We start from the raw sequence: 16,180 nt of genomic DNA on the forward strand, positions 1-16,180 counted from the left end.
CATTGCTGATTATGTCTTTTCACAATTCATTATCCCATTTCCTGCAACGTGGGCATTTTATTCATTAAGTGTCAAAACGAAGGGCCTGACCTCCAGGAAGATAATCAGGAAATAAGTGGCAGACATAAAAGGTCTGGGTTTCCCTTAAGTGCTCACTTATTTCGGTAACCGTGCCATGTTTTTAGTAAGCGGTGACAGCAGCGGAGCGTTGTTGGTAATTGCAGGAGGGCGCGGGGCTGCCAGACTGCGGGAGCTGCTCTCCCCCACAGCTCAGGGGTTCTGCTGAGCGGGGACAGGCAGTGTCACTCCTTGTGCCGTGGCACAGAGCGGCGCCGCCTTTCCAATACCTGGTGGTGGAGAGACTGGATGGCTTTCCAACACCTGGTGGTGGAGAGAGCGGATGGCTTTCAAATACCTGGTGTTGGAGCAAGCAGATGGCTTTCAGAGGGGCTTGCTGGCGCTCTGCTAATTGCATCAAGCGCAACGCTGGGGACTTGGCAAGCTCTCACCAGCCTCAAGGGGCTCCTCCTTCTCAGGAGATCTTCAGAACACGCTGAGTTTTGGGAGGAAACACTGCCCACTCCCTCCTGTTGAATCTGGATCTCTGGCAAAGGTAGAAAAGCCTGAGCCAGCCGAACAGATGTGACCAAAGGTCACGTTTCTAGCCTCCAGGTTAGACCATGGGTGTTTCAGGCCAGGCCTTGTGCTTCAGGCTTTCACTGGATTGAAAACAGGTCCACACTGCAACCAGATACAGAAGCACATCTCTGGCCTCCTGCACGAGCCTAACCTCAGCCACGGATGTGTGTATCAATGTCTTAAAAACAGAATGCTGGTGGAAAACCACCTGTCTGTGTAAGCACTGTGCCTCAGCTTCCTGACCCCGTGCTCAGCCAACACAACCAAAGATGAAGGAGCTCAGCAGACAGGTGTGTCCCTTCTAGATTTTTGAAAACAACAATATAACATGTGAGGAGCACAAATGTCACACCAGCACTCATTTTTTCCCTCTGCTATAGATTCTCATCAAAGTCTATCGTATCAAAACCAGCACCGTAACACAGACAAATAACAATTATTCACTACACACACACACACAGAGTATCAATTACAATACGAATATGAGAATGATTTAATTAGCTGCTGATAATTCCTGGTAATTTTGCAAAGTTGTGACTAAATATTTGTGGTATTTATAATATATAATGCATACATATGGGTATCCCCATATGCATGCATGCATATGTATAAAAGGCATATACCATGTTTTATTGATGGGGTTTCTATGAGCAAAAATTAATTTGAAAAGCTTAATTTGAAAAGCTTTAATCAACATCACATTAATAGACAGCAGTTTCTTAAATAGCCTCATAGCTAGACAAATACTTTGCCTAATGCCATTTCATTTTCTGCCAGCTGCATGTGATTTGCTTTTGATCTGGCATACGCTTCGTTATACATTATTAACGAGCCAAACAGCAAGCCCCTGGAGTTAGCATTCTGCCCCTGCTTATTTTTTAACAAATTTCCTCTTTTATTTCGTCCCACAGTGATTAATAGTTTCAGCTAACGGCGGCTCTGTTTATGATCTGAGTCAGTGACTTCAGACCATCTTAATCTCCTGTTAGGCAGGTTTTAATTTGCTTACAAGTTTTTATTTATAGCACAGCATGCTCTCCATTTCACACAACAACAAAACCAAAACCTGCAAACAGCACTCCATTTCTTCTTTTAATGTTTCTGATGAACTTTTACGGGAGAGAAAAGTCCAAGCAAGACATGAAATGAAAAATAAAAAGGCAACATGAAAAATATTTTTCAAAACTGTCGTGTTTTTTATCCTGTCATCTGGAGAGAACCTGTTGCTTCCAATGTCTCTCTGCAGCCGGATCATTTCTGGTCTGGGTTATTTTGTACCCCATGGCTGTCTGCAACAGTGCTTTTAGATGACTTGCTTATTAAAGCAGAGTCCTGTGGGGCTTCCAAAGTCTTTACTTGCAGAATTCTTATTTGTAGCATGGTTGGCAGAGAAGCGGCTTTGATTCTTCTGTTAATATTACAAATATTTCCAGCTAACTTTAAGGTCTATGCTGAAATGGGTGACCTCTTTTCTATGTTGTTATAGTAGTTCAAAAGACTCTTTTATTAAGCCAAGTGCCGGATCATTATTGGTTTTTATTGTGCTGTAGTTTTGTCTCATATCAGAAGGAAATGATTTGAGGTGAGAGATAAAACACCAAATGGATTTAGTTATCAAAAACTTTATGGTATCTTAGCTTCCTGCAGGAGTAGTCTGAATAGATCTTTTTGGGGAGGATTTGTATTTTTTTCTGAGAAAAAAATTGTATACATTACAATGCTCTCCATCACATGGGTGGTGCCAACAACTACAGTCTGCTCAAACAAATACTGAGTGAGGCAGAGACAAGGCGCCTACAGAGCCCAGACAGAATGACACAGAACTGAGGTCACAGGGTTAAGATCTACTATGCCACTTTTCCTGAGCACTCCCATTCCATAGAGTCACCCTACAAAATTCTGCATTTCCAACACCTACAGATTTTCTCTTTTGATTCCCTTTTACACCATAATGAAATAAGCACCCGACTTTTCTACACAGGAGAAATAATGGGTAATATCTAAATTTTCGTATAGGGGAGAGCAAAACAGTGTAGGTCACAGGAATAGTTTAGGAGATTTGTGGTCAATTATGCAGGGAGGAAGACAATTCTGCACTGCTCTGGGGAGCAAGGAGATTGAGCTCCTTCTGGTCCTCTGATGCAGAAGAAATAAGTGCCAGGATCCACTTACTTCCTCCCACTTTTCACTGCTCCAGTCCTGTGTTTGCTTTTGTCTTTCTTGCATGTATTTTTAGGCCAGTAATTTTTCACCCTCACTCATCAGTTCCTACTCCTAAAGTCAAAACTGGGCATCCTATTATGGCTCCTGAGCTTGTCTCTCTCACTTTGACAGATAGTTCTTCATGTTCTTGATTTGTTCCCAAAGGCAGATCATCACTGTGGACTGACTGACTCTATGTTTATGTCCTCCAACTACCTTTTAAACATTGTCATCCAAATGCTTGGTGGGTCAATCATAACCTCGTCATACTATTACTTGTTTCTGGCTCTTTTCCTTGTTGAAAATTTTCCTCTTCACTACATCTCAACAACAAACTTTAATCCATTTTAGCTTTAGTGTAAAAAAGAAAAAGAAATTAGCAAAGAGACTAAGATCCCTGTGTAGCCAGTGAGGAGAAAGGCATCCTCAGAGGATAATTTGTCCCATCCTCTCTCCAGTGACTGTAGGGAGATTTAAATTTGTAACTTAGATTAGACACCTATCTTCAGATAACAAGGTGAGATAAATTCCATTTCAACTTATCACATAATATTCACATAGTAAAAGAAAATCTTACTTTATATACTTTCATTTACTTTAGACTTTGGTAAACCTGTGTAATTTGACACGTCATGCTCAGAACAATGAACATGCTACTAACCTCACTTTTACAAAATTAATAATCAACTATCAACTTGTGCAGAACCAGAGAGATGCGTAATAAATGTTACAAGAACAGCTTTAGGCATTGCATATTAATAGCTGTGGTAGGATTGACTTGCAGAGCCTTAGTTTTATGATCAGCAACAAGATAATTAGTAAAATTATCCTGCAAATTCATTATCCTCATTCCTTCCACTTGTGCATTTTATTCATTACATATCAAAATGAGGAGCCTTGCCTCCAGACAGATAATCAAAATGTGTCAGACACAAAAGACCTGAACTTTCTTTAAATATGCTTTGGTAAATGTGACCTTAAGTAGTCTCCATGATACCAAGGAATTCACAGTCATTATTCCAAAAAGAAGAAACCCTGTAATTTTATAGAGAAATGCAGTTGTGCATTTTGTAGGCTTTCTCACACCTTAATTCTATTTTGAAATAAATTACATAAACATTGGAGAGTACAGGAACAGAATCATTTCCTTCTGGCTTAGTCTGAATTCACCTGCAGAGCTGTACTTTGCTTTCCATGCTCCTTGTCCTCCCGCTGCTTAGATCCATAACCCAGCTGAGCTACATTGGGACTCCCTTCAACCTATACATCCAGGGGATTTGGGGCTGAAACTAGGGTGCAGGAAAGTTGTGTGGACTAATTTATGCAAGACTGTTGCCCTGCTGTACAGGGACTCAGCTAGACATGTGAGATCAGAAGGACCTCTTGGCCACCACCAGGTTAGATGGAGTCAGATGAACCAACAGTGCTCTCCTTCACCAAGCATCTCGTTTTGCAGATCTTTAAAACATTTCACATCTTAGATTTGAGGTTCTTGCCCAAATCCCTCCTGCTCAGAACTACCACAAAGCATTCAGCTGCCAGAGCTGACTCTGTTTTGCATGGGGGGCTCACACCGGCTGCGTCTGACCCTGAACTCAGGGCTGGGTGCCTGCTCCCTCTCAGTTCTCATGGGACCCAGTGAACAGGAGGAGGCAGCAAGCATGAGTGTGATTCACAGCAGGAGCCTGACTTGTTCCACACAGCAAAACTGCAGTGCTCAGTTGGACTGACCCTGCACCCAATCCCATCTGGACAAAGAAACAGCAAGAGAGCAGTGGAAAGGTGAGTGGAGGTGAGCTGGAGAGGAATGGCTGGGATGGATGGGTGTATGATCAGCTATATTTTCTCTTTTACCTCTGTTGGCTTCAACATTTGATTTTCCTTATCTCCATCTCCAAAAATGCTCAATTTTCATTTACTTTAACACACTTTTAGTTGCAAGATTCTTAAAGTGCTTTTATTTTGGGATATGAGCTTCATAAAAATGCATCTGCCAAGCCAACAATGCTTTAAAATCCTTGGTTTGTATTTTAAAGACACCTAAGTTTGTACTTGTAAGATTTGATTTGAAACATGGCCTTAAAAATTTAGTAAGAGTGGCATCTTTGTGGAAAAATTGAGGGCACATTGCAATAGAACATTTAATTACGGTTTCACAGAAACTAAGTACTTCTTGCTGGCCCTAAATCCTGAATGTTTCCTATGGTTTACTCTGTGTGCTAATTCAATGGCTCTTGTCCAAAATACAGGCACATGAACAGCAGAACAAGATGCAATTGTGGATCAACCCATTTCTGCATGTGTTGAGCTCACTAGTACTCACGCTATTTAGCTGGCATGGCTTTTGAATTATCTTTTGCCAAGTGAAGCACATGAGAAAACACCAAAACCAAACACCTCAGGTCTGTGTCTGTCTAAGCTGAGAAATCCCTTCACTTGTTCATCCAAGCTGCATGGTTTCTGCTGGCAAAGACGGATAGAGACAGGGGTAAAACACCCGACTCCTGTTGGTTTGTTTTAAATCTGAACTCCCTGAAATTACCAAAGCAAAACCAAAACCAACTAAACAACCAAAAAAAGAAAAACAAGAGAAACAAGAAAGAAGAAAAAAATAATCCATGAAAGCTGAGATGACAAGAAATGGAAAGGTACATATACCACAGAAAAAATAACTGATAGGGAACATCCTTAACAGAAGGAAATGTTTGATGATTTGGGGAATCTGCCTATGTATAATTTATGAATTCCTTATGGCTGTTTTTTACTATGTAATGCTTTATACTCCGTATGCTAAGAAGACAAGGAAAGGAAGTTAATGTCTGTGCATGAGAAGGTTGATAGCTAAAGATTATCAGCACCTGAATAGATTTTACCCAAGGATAAAAAAAAAAAGGTTAAGGGCCATGGTTTTTTTCCCCTGCCTCTCCAGAGGGGTCTAGATGTGGAAACTGGAAAATCCCAGAGCAGTGAAAAAAGATATCAGAAACTAATCCTGGGTCTTAAAAAAAAAAAAAAAAAAAAATAATAATAATAAATAAAAAAAAAATAAATCACAGATCCTAAGTGAGTCCTGTGAGACTCCAAGGGCCCAGAGACAAAGGCAGCTTGTTTAGGAGAAGAGAGCCTGAAGGCAGCTCTCTGAGCAGAGAGACACCAGGGAGGATGAAAGATGCTGCTGCCTGGGAGGGGAGAGAGAGGGAAAGCCAGGCTGAGCCTGGAAGACAGGGTGGAAATGTCATCTTCGGATGCAAGGGAGCTGAGGAGTGACAGCAAAAAATGATGGGAAAATTTAGACAAGGAAAAGTGTGAAGATCTTTTATTGCTTTGTCGAGAGATACACACTGCTTTTCAATCTAAAGGGGAAAAGCCCCAACCACTTATTTTTTTGGAAAGCCTGCAGAACCTGCAGTGGTCACAGAGACTGGACAAAGTAATGCACGCAGCAAATTCAGGTGGCCTCCTCAGGCTAAGACAAGCCTGCATGCTGGCTGTCCCACAGATAGCAGGATGAACATTGTCCATGTGCTTGGAAAAAGCCTGAAGTGGCTGAAGTGAAAAACCAGGCTCATGTCCCGATTCCCAGGAAAAATTTGCTTCAAGCATCGTCCTTCTTATGCTGTGAGGCTGCTGCAGCTTCCAGCTTTCTCATCTGATGAACATGAGAGAGAACCAGCTGCTGCAGCAGCAACTATATTTAGCAGTCTGTTCTGCTATTGATGCATATATACCTGGTACCTTTTGCCTACAATGAGAATTATTCTGACAAACCACTAGCAGAACATGCCTTTTAGGATTCAGTTCATATTAACAAAATGTCTGAGGAAAATTACCCTCTTTTTGTCCATGGTAAATTATTCCAGCTTTTCGTTAATACTCATTAAGTTTTTAAGGGTTGGCATTTTCAGCAAAAAATAGTTTTCACTGACAGAAAAAAGCCACCCAGATAAATGAAAAAAATGTTTACTCAATTTAATAGGCATGATTTTCTCTTTTGGTGCTCAATTCAAAATCAGGATCTGAAGTCAACAAAGGTTGGATCGGGGTCTACAATTTTTTCTAATTGGGCTCTTTTCATTTACATTGGAATACTCTGAAAATGCAGGACCATAATGAACCATTACATATGCGTACATGCAAGATGAGAAAAATTAATAATGTCTTGGGTTTGCTCAGTATTTATTCAGCATTCATGAGTAAATAACAAATAACTTGATAATATTAATGAAAAAAAAATCCTGTGGAAAACCCACACGGCTGGAGAGAAACTTTTTTACTGTATGAAGCCCACTTTCTCTCCCACCAAGCTATTGTCATTACTCTGAATAACTTCTTTCCCCTCCAAGGGTAAAGTGACAGGCTAGCAAATTCTATATAAAATTGCATGGTTTTTAATAGAAGCTTGTATGTAAGCCCTTTTATGTCTGGGTGACTTTAAGTATAGTCAATATTATTGCAAAAAAAATTAAATTAAATCAGTTCTGTTGGCAAAAATTAGATTTTCAGAAATGTGATGTTTTATGACCATCTTCATTATAATCTGTACAGTGAGATGATTTGGACAACTCACTCAGAGGCCCATCATTTCAGAAAACAAAAATTTTGTATATTAAATAACTGTATAATGTCCAAGTATCTCACTTTTGAAGCCCACATGATAGCATGTTGGTTCCTAAGCTATTAAATCTTAAATAACTTTAAGAATGACACAATGCACCATACACAGTAAATGGCATTTAGCAGGAATCATAAAGGACAGGTACTATGGCATTTTGGTTGGTCAAAACTTGATCAGTATTCGGTCAGTCTCTCTAAAAGTATGTAATTAACATCACCGCAGACAAGCAGCTCTGTATGTTCTTGTATTTCCTTCAAAACCAAATTTTACCTCTCACATTTTCAAAGAAAAAAACAACCCAGTATGTCCCAAGGACAAAGAACTACAATGGCAAAAGCATGCCAAAATATATAGAATTTAAAATGTTAGAGATTTTCAACCACATTTTTTTTGTGCTGTCGCTAGTATTGTGTTGTCCAAAGTCTTTGAGTTTTTGCACAAGGCAGGAAGAAACCACAGAACATTAGATTGCATCCTTCCTAACACAGTGAGGGGATCACACCTGGGTGCTGGCCCACAGACATTCATATCATTAAATCTCTGACAGCAGCATGGTTTTGACTGGGGCCAGATCTCGCAAAGAAAAAACCCTGCATGCCTGGGTTCTCTCCCAACAGGCCGCATGGGTGAAGCCACCCTGCTGCAGGGCTGTAAGAGAGCTTAGCTTTTTGGGCACCACGCCATGCTGATTAGCCTCAGGCAAAGAGAACACTTATTAGTCCATTTTACTTATTAGTACAGACATTGCAATAGAATACTCTTGAAAGTGATTTCATTTCCTTTTATTAGATTCCTCTTCTCTCCCACAATTTTCTTAAAGTCTTTCTGCCAAGTGAAGCTAACTGCTAACTGATGTGCTGTTCCTAAATATGATTAAATAAGATTAAAAAAGAATATTTCTATCAGCTCCCAAATGAGGAAAGCTGCCTTTCTCAGACATAAACAGAGAGCTCGTGCATCCTGGGTCAGACCAAAATGTGGCAGTGGTGGGAGAGTTCCCACTGATCATCTCCAGTTGTGGAAAATCAGGCACCACAGAGGAATTTCCTACATATAGGAGAACGTCTACTGAAAATATTAGTGTAGGAGGCAGGAAAAGGTGCATGGCCAAAGCACTTGTCCCAGTGTTGGCCACTGAAACCCACACCCCAAACTAATGCAGGTTTTCAGAGACACTAGTGAAGGTGGCCCTGGCAAACCAGGGCTGCGTCCGTAGGCGTCAGGGACTGTGGGGTAATAATTGCCTCACACTCTGCAGCCACAACTGAAATTTGCAGCCCAGAACACATGGAGTATGGGTTCTGCCTCTCCCCCCATTACTCTATAGCCATCCCTGGAAACATGACAAAGCAAATGGCAGTGCTGCTTTGGATAGACAGACAATTTAACAGCATCTAGTTACATTCTCTGGTCAGTTCCTTCATGCCTGTTCAATCAAGGAGGAAACCATTGTCACCATAAGGTTTACTGCAGGGCTCTGTCATCTCAAGTCACACCTCCCTGTGGTTTCAATTTATTTTGCACAGTCTTACCAAGAGGGTTGAAAGCCAGTTTTTCTCCAAAGACATCAGCTGAAAGCTCAAGCCCCAGGCTCCCGGCAGTGCAGATACCTGCTATTGCCCAAATTTTATTCTTGTTTTGTTAGGACTGATAACACACATCCTTTCTAGTTTTATTTTGGTATTAATTTTGTTGGCCTCAGAGGAGCTGTGGCAGGGCTATACAAAATGAGGATCTATCTGGCCCTTTGCCCTTAATAACAAGGATTCATTTCTCTGAATTGGAACAAGATGGCGATTGTGCTTTTCTCCCCAGCTTTGTGAAACACTCTAAACAGAGGGAAAAATCAGTAAGTATTTTACTGTACTACTTTGCATAGCAGAGAGGCTGGATAATTCATTCTGGATTCTCTCTTGCTTTGTCAAATAACAGGGTTTATACAGTTGTTACAAAACAGCAATTTTTAAAATTAATTCCACCAAATTAGCACTGTAGTGTTTAATTTTTATACTGACCTGCCTTTCCCTAACACAAAGCCTTTACACACCAGCTTCTTGACTTCTAAAAGGAACATGGGTCTTTTTTGTCTGTAGCACCCTATTCGGTTCTAAGAAGACCAGGTTTTTCTGTATTAGAAAAAGTCAGCGCCCCAGCACATGGGTGGCTAATGGCACAGAATGTGCCTCCACATCCTGCACTGGCACCTGAAGACTGAAAGATGGATTACCTTGGAGTGGTGTTAGTTCTAAGTTATAGTCCCACATATAAGTTTCTAGCTAGATCTCCTATTTCTACTAGAACTTTTTTTTGTCTTTTTAAGGTGGTATTTATTAACTGACATCAAGATTTACTATGTTCAAGTTTTAAATATACAGCATAATTCAAACCTCAGATTCCTTTGAGAGAGTATTTTCAACAAAAACAATGGAAGCAGCAAAAATCCAAGAGTGACAATTCAGGGGAACAGCTGATGTACAACTAATTTATGGTTGGTTGACATTACCAGTGTTAGTATAGAATTTTATGCATTTTACATGGTGTTCTGTACATCAGACTCTATCTGTTAAGGGTCAGGGAAGCAATATTTACATGTCTAGGTTTAAAATGTTGGCTGTGAATGTTTATTGACAGTTGGAAACCACAATGTGGGCAATAAAAAGGATGTGCCATGCATGGTGGCCAAACCAGGAGCAAGTTCTATTCAGATGAGCTAAAAATAAGTAACAGATTACCTGGAGAGGAATTCTGGTGATCTGAGAAAGCACAAAAAGGGACAAAATGCAAAGTAAGCAATCTCCCTTCACCCTTTTGGATGGAGAAAGACCCTGGCTTAAGCCGACACACAGAGATAGTCCAAGGTATCACATACAGAGGGTGTGTCCTGAAATTTCCATGGTGTGAGGAGTCAAGAGGATGGTGGTATACACAGGTATGGCTGTCTGTAATCACTGCAGCTTATGTCGACAAAGACAAAATATCTTTAGCCCTGGTACTGCTGCTAATTTTGCTCTAACAGCACAAGGTACCGTATGGACTGCTAATTCTCACTGAGAAGCTGGAGAAGCTCCAGGCAGAGCTTGCTGAAGCTCTACAGTGCTGCTATCCACACCACAACTAGTACCCAGGCTGGCTGGAGGGAAGCTGACAAAGCTACAGTGACTGCTCAGAAAAGGCACTGTGCAGATGAGCTGGGTGTACGTGTGGGAAGAAAGGCAATGTTTATAGGTGAGTACTGCAGGTTGGATTGAACAGCTCAAAACGTGTCTTAGTGTTTCTGGGATTTAGTACCTTGAGTGCAATGCTAGATTTCCCGAACGCTCTTGGGTACGTATGATTTTTTATTTATTTGAGTACAAAAGACACAAAGAATACTGAAGAAATGCAATGAACAGAATACATCAACCAAAATAATGCTTTAATTGCTCTGAAATTTAGGATACTAAAAGCAAAGCCATGCTGTGGAAGTTCTTTTGAAAGACTGCAATGAAAAGAAGTGATATTTTATGCATCTGATACATTATTTAACACGATTCTGACACTTCGGAGTACTTCTGTATTCAATGAGACTAATCGAGTGTCTGCAAACTGGGGCTGCTTGTAAGTCTCCATACCTTCTCTCCTCCACCATCTCTCTTTTGCCTGAAGTTGGTGTGCTCCTCCAGAAACCTTTCCAGGAGTTTCCCACCAGGTTCAGTCATAACAGCTAACCTGAACTTCTCCACAAAGGTGCTGGTCTGAGGCTGGCCTTCTCACCTCCCTCTTAATGTTGCCCAGCAATTTCTTCACAGCAGAGACTGCAAAGAAATGCTCAGCAAGCGCAGAGGCAGCTATTGCTCGAGCGCTGCGCAGCAAAGTGGGTCTCATTCCACCTGTAGGGTTTTGCCTCTACTTTGGAAAGCAACAGGAGTGTTTAGAAATATACTGCTGATTACCATATTTGTGTTCTGTAATTCTTCACATGTCCAAATCCACCAGGAGCTTAACCAGAGCCAGTGGGATCTTACAGCCATTAACGTTTACAAGGCAGCAGCTCACAGTTGTTGAACTAACAACCTACCTCTAAGAAACTGATTTTTCTCCCCTCTAAGTATTGACACGTGCTCCGCTGACTGTGATGCTTATTCACAGTGACAGTGTGTTTGGTAGAATTTCATGTTTTCACAGGATTTGTCTTGTGCAGACATTTTCTAATTTACCTCTGCTCTTGTTTTAATTCAATCAGTTGATGGAGTGCAGCTGATCTCATGGCACATATGGCTGTTCAGGTTTGAAAAAAGGCCCTGAATATTTGATGGGTCGATCCTTAATGCTTTCTGCTAAAGAATTAGCAAGACTGCTAATGAGCCAAGGGAACCCAGTGTGGGGAAGGGAAAATACAGAATTAGATTCTGTTTACATTCTTTTTTTAAATGTTGCTCAAATAAGAAGTGCAGTGCTTTACACACTCTGATTAGATTCACAGGATAGAGAGAGTCAAGTTAATCACTTAACAAAGCCATCGCACTTAAAACGTCATTTACATAAGTGGGATGTCCTGCAGCCATGAGGAGTCACAACCTATTTCAAGGCCATCTGTGGGTGCTTATCCCTCCCTGCACAGGAGGTTCGTGGCACCACAGAGAGCTGTCCTTCGCTGGGGCGGATGTTCACAGCTGGAGTCCATGGCCTTTCATTGCCTCCCAATGGCTTTTTCTATCTCCTCTGAAAGAAATTATCTGTCCTCCACTGCAGACCCCAGCCTGTCTCCCCACTGCTCCATGCCATTCCAAAGGAACTGGCTTTTTCTGTGATAACTGGTTTTTCTCCAGCCCTTTCTCTGCATTCATGTTGCTCCTCCAGCTTCCTGCTGTCTTCACATTCTGCAGCCAAACACTGTTTGCAGGCCAAACACTCAAATTATGCCTCTCTCTACCCAGTTCAATGACACTGCTCGTGTCAACACAAAAAAAATCCAGGGAATTCACAAGGAACCTCTTCAATAATCAAAAGCTCAGCTTGCCTGTGGGTTTCCTTCCAACAAAGCTACCACAGCTCTAGGAAATCACAGCTAAGACTGTAAGAATAGCCAGATCAATCTCCACTTAGCTTACAAATCAAGAACTGCCTGCACTCAACACACTCCCCGACTTCTTAAATCCATAGCAAATATTCTCAGAGTGCATCCTGTACTGGCTGCAACAGTTAACTTAGTGAAGAGGCAGAACTCCTGTTGCTCCTGTTCTTTGAAGGTACTACAGTAAAATAAATGTTTACTTTAAAACCCACTGGTCATAACAAAATACACACACTCATAAAGTCAAATAGAAATCAGCCAAAATTACTGTCATAGAATCATAGACTCATAGAATGGTTTGAGTCAGAAGGGGCCTTCCAGATCTAATTCCAACCCTCCTGCCAGGGGCAGGGACACCTTCCATGAGACCAGGTTGCTTAGGGCCCCATCCAACCTGGTGTTAACACCTCCAGGGATGAGGAATCCACAGCTTCTCTGGGCAACCTGTTCCAGTGCCTCCCCACTCTCAGAGTAAAGAATTTTTTTCTAGTATCTGATCTAAACCTAATCTCTTTTAGTTTTAATCAATTCCCCCTTGTCCTGTCACTACATGCTCTTGTGGGCAGTCTTTCTCTTTCTTTCTTGTAGGCTTCCTCTAGGTACCGGAAGGCTGTAATTCAGTCACCCCTAAGCCATCTCTTTTCCAGGCTGAACAATACCAGTTTTCTCAGCCTTTACTCACAGGAGAGGTGCTCCATCCCTCCACCAATCAACTTGGTGGCCTCCTCTGGATTTGCTCCAACAGATTGATGTCCTTTCTCTGCTGGGGACCCCAGAAATGAAGTAATCTTGCTTAGCCAGCCTGTGTTTTAGCAAGGAAGTGAATAGGTTGGCTTTGGCAACGTCTCAGGAACTCACATAGCAACTGCTCCATGCAGGGTGGAACAAAGTGCACGTGTACTACTATTTGTGTAGTCTTAATTTTTATTTTCCACACCAAAGTTTTCTATCATGTCCTCCATGAACAATGCAAAACTTACAAGGAATTGTCTTTTAAATCTACTAGCAAGAAATGAGGCTTTTCTCTCATGTTTGGACATTTCATCTGTAACTTGGTCTTACTGGAGTTATTTACATTGAAGGCTCTCTTAGAAGTTTCTCTATCCTCAAAGTGTGTGCCTGCAGCTGGACAGAGAAGTCAGTACACTTTGAAGAAGCTGCCATAAATTAGTACATGGGGTTAGATGAGGTTCAGGATTCCTGCAGTGATTATAAACTCTACAGGAGACCTTACAACAGCTCCAATCTCAACAGGGTTACTATCTTGTTAATCAACCTCCTTCAGGACTGGAAGATGTTCCGTGTTTCAGTACCTGGGGGCATTCTCTGGAAGCTGCAGTTTAGTGCAGAAGGATCTGTCAGTTTACAAAGTCTATAGAGCTTTGATACATTTGGAAAACAACATCAAAAAAGGCTAGACTTAAGCTCTGGCAACCTGTGTTGCAGAAGACAGCAAAAACCCTATAAAATCTTGACACAGTTAGTGCAACATCAGATTTGGTGATTTTAAAGCTACGCCTAAATTGATTTGCAGCCCAGGTCCAGATGTTACCTCTGGCCATGGCCACATCCTGGAACCAGAGGGTGACAAGATCCATGCACAAACCTTCTCACCTCTTGGGGGAAGGGAACACAGGGAAGGAGATGGAGCAGGCCTGGGGCACACTTACTCCTGTCCTAATCCTTGACTGAGGAAACATGGACATGCCATGGAAGTATCTGTTTCATGGAAAAGCCACAGCCTGACTTGTGCAGGGAACACATCACCTAGAAAGATAGGATGTTTTCTGCTCTGTGTTGTGCAAGAGGCAGCTCTTGCACAAGAGGTTCCTTAGAAGGATGAATTTTAAGCATCTTCTTCCTTTTCCAGATGCTTCGTAAACTAGGGGTGGCCCTTCCCATAATAAACACATTCCAGTGGGCCGTCCAGCTTTTCTGAGGGGAGCACAAGTATTGCAGCTGCTGTGGCTTTTCATTGTCTGCCTGTGGGTACCTGTATAGCAACTTCATTTATTCTGTTTGAAAAGAAGCTAAACTTTGGCTTTATGATGTGAATAGCACCTCCCACAAAAACATGGAAATGGCATTCCCTATAAACAGTCTGTTTCAGAAAAGTTGAAAATTTGTGTTACAACTTCATGGATCGGCTCAGGACAAAAAGAGGACATGGAGAGGGATGGAAATGTCTATATGCCAGTAAATTACAAAGTGAGCAGCAAAGGCACATTTTTACTGTCGTTGTTTTCAGTATTTACCAGTGACAACAACCACTGCAGATCTGGATTTGTATTATGAGAGTACCTAACCACTGCTCTTGTAAAACACAGCAGTTTCTTGACATAGAAAATCCACTTTTCAATACAAAAGAGAGCAGATGGATATATCTGACCTGACAGAGTGCTACAAGAAACATTTGGGACAAAAATGTTCAAGCATAAGAAACAGTGGTAGAGCCCTGACCTCACCACTGGTTTTCCATCATCCTTGGGAAAAAAAGCAACCCCTTAAGATTGGGAAGTAGCTGTGGAGTTGATTGGGAAAGTTTTCATTGTTTTGGAGATGCACCTTACTATCTTCAGTCATAGAGTGACAGTCATTTCTTCTCAGATGGGGTCTCTTACATACCCATCTTCCTCTGTGTGGAAGGAATTGTTCCTCTTCTACATTTTTGCTTAATTGCATGAGCCAAACTACAGAAACGAAAGGAGGAAGACCAGTTTCTCTGACTGTTCATTTTAAAAGCCTCGTATGAAAAGGGGAGTCTAAGCCTCACATCACACCATGAATTCATTGTATCTGTCACTAGTTTGTAATAAACCAGAAGGAACTGTGGCTTGGGCTTGTTGAATACCCACCTAAGTCCTAACAAAGCCTACTTTGTAAGTGTTAGCTAAGTAAAAACTCTGCCAGTGAACTCATAAGCAATACATCATTATCACCCTTTGATAAACTCTTTGTCCTGTTTAAGAATTGAAAGCTGCATTTAACATCTTGAGAGAGAATGGAGAAATGCCTTTAGAAACAACAGACTTAATGCACGGCTAACCTCCAAACCAAATATTTATAACCCTGTAGTTTATGAATCATCAGAAATATTTGGGTGGTGGAATATCCAAGAGGTAGAAGCACATACAGCAACAGGGAGGTTTTATCATTCCATCTACCTTGCTTTGTGTTTCAATCACTATTACATCAGATTTTTAAGCATTGCAAATTATTGAATTATCCTTTTGGAAAAAGAACCAAAATAACCATGAGTTAAAATATTATGGAAAAGTTTCATTGTTTATAAATATTTCTACCACAGAAAGTAATCAATATCCAAGCTGATTCAAGCCAAGATCTGTCTGGACATGTATAAATTTGGTTCATGAAAACAAACTAGAAATTACTAAGATAAAAGAAATAATAATGAAATACGGAAGTAACTACAGATTTTGCACTTTGTCATTATACAACGGACATAATGAAAATAATGACATTACATAATTAAATCCAGGTGGAAAATGACCTTCCTAGACCTCCCCTCAAAATTAAGATTTTTGACAGTCATGATTAATGGAAACATGCACTTTGCATGGTTTGTAAACCTGAAACATCATTGTACATTTCAGTTTATAATTTATCCCATTATCTGCTTCTCCATGCATGAAGGTCAGCTGTACAGGCAT

The 16,180-nt window shown here is 41.1% G+C and overlaps 1 protein-coding gene across 1 annotated transcript in view; it reads right to left on the minus strand.

Annotated features, from left to right (window-relative positions):
• AFF3 (ALF transcription elongation factor 3) overlaps nt 1–16,180 on the minus strand; it is a 315,602-nt gene that overhangs the window by 150,531 nt on the left and 148,891 nt on the right. The window lies entirely within an intron of this gene.

The sequence above is a fragment of the Chamaea fasciata genome, unplaced genomic scaffold, assembly GCF_029207755.1.
Source record: "Chamaea fasciata isolate MVZ Bird 193981 ecotype frontalis unplaced genomic scaffold, bChaFas1.0.hap1 SCAF_2, whole genome shotgun sequence".
Classification (NCBI taxonomy): Eukaryota; Metazoa; Chordata; class Aves; order Passeriformes; family Sylviidae; genus Chamaea; species Chamaea fasciata.